Genomic DNA, 6,000 nt, shown 5'->3' with positions numbered 1-6,000 from the left:
AGCCAGAAATAGTGCTTCAGGTTAAGAACTTTGCTTCAGGATAAGAACAGAAATCGTGCTCCGGTGGCGTGGCGGCAGCAGGAGGCCCCATTAGCTAAAGTGGTGCTTCAGGTTAACAGTTTTAGGTTAAGTATGGACCTCTGGAACGAATTAAGTACTTAACCCGAGGTACCACTGTATACCACAAATCAGAAAACATACTACCAAGACTAAGAGGATACCAGTGTGGTTTAAAAGCAGAGTTATTAGGGACAAAAAGGCTTTCTTCAGAAAATTGAAGTCTCATCCAAATGAGGAGAAACAAAAACAGAACATGGTTTTGCTAAAGAAATGCAAGCAGTCAATAAGGGATGTGAAAAAAGAAGAGAGAATTCAAAAAGGCTGAGAGAGACCCCTGTCTGTAACCCTGAAGAACTGCTGCCAATCTGCACCGAAAGTACTAAACTTAGATGAGCCTATGGACTGACTTAGTACAAGGTAACTTTCTGTAGCACCTGTAGGTGACAGTGCGTCATAGGTAGGCAGTTTGGCTTGGTGGATCACAAGTTATGGAGGCATATCTTAAGTCAGGATGGGGAACTTGTTCTCCGCTCATTGCTGGAGTGTAACTCCCATGAGTCCCATCCAGCACAGTCAATCAAATGGGAATGATGGGAATTGTAGTCCAACAATACCTGGAGGGTCACAGGCTCCCCGCTGCAACCTTAGGCCATGTGTGAAGTTTATGTTTCAGTCCTGCTTTATCTTTGGCTTCTCCTTTGGCAGACTTCATGGCTCCACACACCATTATTGCTTCCTCAAGTTCCTCAAGCAAACACTCAGCCGATAACACTTCTTCCATCACCACATCTCCATGTCAGGCGCCAAACTTTACTTGTCATGCTCCTGATGGACATACAATGTGATCTGTGCTGGGGGGGTGGTGGTTAGGCAAACCTGAGTACAGTGGTGCCCCGCAAGACGAACGCCTCGCAAGACGGAAAACCCGCTAGACGAAAGGGTTTTCCGTATTGGAGGCGCTTTGCAAAACAAATTTCCCTATGGGCTTGCTTCGTAAGACGAAATGTCTTGCGAGTTCCTGCGGGATTCCCCCCCCCCTTTTCCTAAGCCGCTAAACCGCTTATCAGCTGATCTGCTGATAAGCCGCTTATCAGCTGATCCGCTAAAAGCCGCTAAATCGCTAATAGCGCTAATCCGCTAAGCTGTCAATGGGCTTGCTTCGCAAGACGAAAAAACCGCTATACGAAGAGTGTCACGGAACGGATTAATTTCGTCTTGCGAGGCACCACTGTAACTGCATGCTACCAGGGCCGGATTTAGGTTTGATGAGGCCCTAAGCTACTGAAGGTAATGGGGCCCTTTATATGTCCAGCTGTCCTTTGTCAACAACAAATTGTCACTGTTTTCTGTGTTGAATATATGCTATATGGTAATGTATGGACCTAATAGGTATCTAAAGCCATTTCACATAACAAAATATGTATTTTATCAAAGTAATTGCTGAACTGAAATACAATTAAGAAGAAGTACGGTATATTAATAGTGAAATGGGTGGGGCCTATTACTTCCATCATAGGAGCCTACACAACACAAAACACTGTTGCTGCATGTAGGTTTTATTTTATTTGTTTTTTATCTTATATTTTGGAAATGTACATCCAGTTGTTGTTTTTCCTTTAAATTTTTTGGGGGCCCGCAAGAGAGTGGGACCCTAAGCTATACGTAAATCTGGCACTGTATCCTACAGAGTCCTGCAGCTGCTAGCTGCAATTTGAACCAGACAAGTGTGCAGCAGAACAGTATGAGGTGAAAGGGCACACACATATAAGTGCCTTTGAAGCACACCATGCAAACATGCCCCTCAAGAGAGCTTCTCTTTCACAGCCCTTTTTGTCAGGCTGAGAGGCCTTATGCAGAGGAAGTAGCTGTGGAATGAGCAATGAGAATGCTCAGAATGTGACATCCATGTGCCATCAAAATGGTCGAGGGAGGATGTGGGTGAGGAGAGGCTTGAAAGAAGGGGGAAGAGGCTTCCAAATCTGGAATAACTGAAAAAGAAAAAGTTGGCACATGAAGTGGGAACAAGTAAAAATAAACCTCCTCCCCCCACCTCCTTCTTTGCTGCAAAATAAGCTTGAAAAGCCTCGCTCCAGGTGTCTCCCTGCCTCCTAAAATAATCCAAGATGCTTCTACTGTCTCTCTCTCTTTCTCTCCCTGTGATGCCCCCACCCAACCCGCCACCCCACTAGTGCCTTGGGTTTCCATGGTGACTGCAAGCAATGTCGCTAGGGTGACAAGGAAGAGAAATGTTTTTTTTTTTTTAATAGAAGGGGTTCTTGATTATCTGTTGTTCTTGTGGGGTTTTATTTTTATTTTTTTCCAAGTTGAGAGAGTTGTTTATTCTCTCCCTCCTGCCCCCAAGTTGGGACCTCATCATTTTCATAAAATGTTGTCCCTTCAGGTCTGCTTTGATGAGACTGAGGCGAGGGCAAGAAAGAAAGGAGGATTCTGGTCTCTCCTCAGCAATGGTAGGGCAGGCCCCATAGGAGGACTCTACCACCACCACCACCATGGTGCTCCCTCTTTTACTTTCCCCTTTATTAGTTACGTGTAGGTCAATTTCACACTTGAAGCGCATTTGAGCCTCTTTGGCATGCATCTGTGAAAATCCAGAACTGTAAGATGCCAGAGAAGATTTGGAGCAAATACCTCCAGCTGTTTGTCTCTGGTGCCTTCCCTCTTATGAGGTCAGTGGAGGCTGGTCCCCTGATCCTACTGGGGCACAGCCTTCCCAAGGAGAATGACAAGCAATTACTGCCCCTGCCAAATCTGAAAGCCACACACTCTTTCCCTACACACATTTTATACTTCTGTTTGAACTCAGAGAAGTTCTGCAAACATTTATGCCTATCTACTGTTCTTTGACTAGGCAGGCATCTGCACCACTCAGCCAATCCTAATCCAAAAGTGAAGTGGTCTCTCCCATGTGTAGATACAATACTGAATTAGATCATGGACCAAAGTTCTGACCCTGTATAAGGCAGATTCCCGTGTTCAACAAAAAGGGCTGGTTGGGCTCCGTGGATCAAGGGTGCCCTCTAGTTTGCAGTATCAACCTGAATACTTTCCAGAGTCCAGAGAGTTTTTGCTGCACTATACATTTAAAGCAGTATCATACCACTTAAACAGCCTTGGCTTCCCCCAAAGAATCCTGGGAATTGTAGTTTGCTAAGGGTGCCAAGAATAGTTAGGAGACCCTTATTCCCCTCACAGAGCTACAAATTTCAGAGTTTCCTAGGAAGAGAGATTGATCTGGAAATTGTAGCTCTGTGAGAGGAATAGGGGTTTGCCTAACACAAGATCCAGCCACCTTGCAAGGTCTGGACAGTGCTTGGATGGGAGACAGCCTGGGTACATTGTATATGCCACCTTGAGATTCATGGTAGAAGAAAGGAGATGTATTATTGTGCTAAGAAAATACATAAAACATCACTACTATTCTGGTAAAGTGTTTCAAGCCAGGCATCACCAGAAATCTCAAAAACTGAAAGAGGAGGGAAGAGGCTTTTATCTTATGCACCAGAATTTGAAAAGGGGAAAAAAAGGTAATACTTCATCTCCCTTGATATCCACTGACATCTGCTATTAAGCATCTATCTTACAAGCTTTTCACAATTATTATTATTTTATATATATATATATATTTATTAGAGTTTTTAAATACAAATGCACCAATAATAAACAATCTTACTTCTATCACAACGTAGTTTCATCACTTCTTTGGACTCCCTCACGTCTCCCGCTCCCATTTACATCGTTAAAAGGTTTTTCCAAGCAAATTATCAACTTGTTTACGATCTTATATCCACTCATTTAAGTATAATCTAGCAATTCTCCATAAAATTTATGTTTTCTTTAATCTCACTTATCATCAAATTCAAAATCTAATTTAGTGGTGGCCAATTTTTTATAATCTAGCATCCTTCTTAACATTCAACCAAATTACAATGTTTTTGTAAATACGTCTTAAATTTCTTCCAGTCTTCCTCAATCCTCTCTTCTCCCAGGTCTCGGATTCTGCCAGTCATCTCGGCCAGTTGCATATAGTCCATCAGCTGCATCTGCCACTCTTCCAGTGTGGGTAGATCTTGAGTTTTCCAGTTTTTTGCGATGAGTATCCTTGCTGCCGTTGTTGCATACATAAAAAATGTTTGGTCCTTCTTTAGCACCTTCTGGCCGACAATACCCAAAAGGAAGGCCTCTGGTTTCTTGGTGAAGGTATACTTAAATACCTTTTTCAGCTCATTATATATCATTTCCCAGAAGGCCTTCACCTTAGGGCATGTCCACCAGAGGTGAAAGAATGTTCCTTCATTTTCTTTACATTTCCAACATTTATTATCAGACGAATGGTATATTTTGGCAAGTTTAACTGGGGTCATGTACCATCTATATATCATTTTCATTACATTTTGCTTCAGAGCATTACATGCAGTGAAGTTCAGCCCAGTGGTCCATAACCTTTCCCAATCCTCAAACATAATGTTATGCCCAATGTCCTGTGCCCACTTTATCATGGCCGATTTAACCATTTCATCTTGTGTGTTCCATTTTAACAGCAAGTTATACATTCTAGATAGTACCTTAGTCTTTGGTTCTAACAATTCTGTTTCTAACTTCGATTTCTCCACCTGGAACCCTAACTTTTTGTCATTTTTAAAAACTTCTTTAATCTGAGCATAATGTAACCAGTCTCGCACTTTGTCCTTCATTTTCTCCAAACTCTGCAATTTCCAATTGTCTCCATCTTTTTCTAATATTTCCCAATATTTTGGCCATTTGGCCTCCATATTGGGTCTTTTTCGGGCCTTAGCTTCCAGAGGTGAAAGCCACCTTGGAGTTTTATTTTCCAATAAGTCTTTGTATTTTGTCCAGACATTAAACACTGCTTTCCTGACAATATGGTTCTTAAAGGCCTTATTGATCTTTACCTTGTCATACCATAAGTATGCATGCCAACCAAAAGCATTGTTAAAACCTTCCAGGTCCAGTACGTCAGTGTCTTCGAGAAGTAGCCAGTCTTTTAGCCAGCAGAAAGCTGTGGCTTCATAGTACAACTTTAAGTCTGGCAGGGCAAAGCCCCCTCTTTCTTTCGCGTCTGTTAATATCTTAAACTTAATTCTGGGCTTTTTGCCCTGCCAGACAAATTTAGATATATCTTTCTGCCACTTCCGGAAGCGCTCCGTCTTGTCCACAATCTGTAGTGTTTGAAACAAAAACAACATTTTTGGCAATACATTCATCTTAATAGCAGCAATTCGGCCTAACAAAGAAAGCTTCAGTTTTGTCCAACTGTCCAAGTCTCTCTTAATTTCAGACCAACATTTTTCATAATTATCCTTAAATAGACTCAGATTTTTTGCTGTTATGTTTACCCCTAGGTACTTTACTTTTTTAACAACAGTTAGTTCTGTTTCTCTCTGAAACCGTTCTGACTCTGTATCTGTCAAATTTTTTCCCAACACCTTGGTTTTCTGTTTGTTTAATTTAAATCCCGCCACCCGACCAAAGTCCTGAATCAATTGTAATACTCTTTTCGTACTAGATTCTGGCTCCTGCAGGGTCAAAACTAGGTCATCTGCAAAAGCTTTAAGTTTGTATTGTTTCGCTCCGACCTGAATCCCTTCCACCAACCGGTCCCCTCTGATCATATTCAAGAGCACCTCCAGAACCGAAATAAATAACAGAGGGGAAATCGGGCAGCCTTGTCGTGTTCCTTTTTCAATTTTGAACTCTTCTGTAACCACATTGTTAACTATCAATTTGGCCTTTTGTTCTGAATATATTGCATCAATCCCATTCTCAAACCCTCGTCCCACTCCCATTTCTTTTAAATTTCCCTTCATAAATTTCCAAGAAATATTATCAAAGGCCTTCTCCGCATCTATAAAAATTAGCACTGCTTTTGTGTTTATATCTGTTTGCAAAAGTTCCAGAATG

The sequence above is a fragment of the Podarcis erhardii genome (genome assembly GCF_964252035.2).
Source record: "Podarcis erhardii genome assembly, chromosome: 10".
In the NCBI taxonomy this organism is placed as follows: Eukaryota; Metazoa; Chordata; class Lepidosauria; order Squamata; family Lacertidae; genus Podarcis; species Podarcis erhardii.
Note: the sequence above shows the minus strand (reverse complement) of the source record.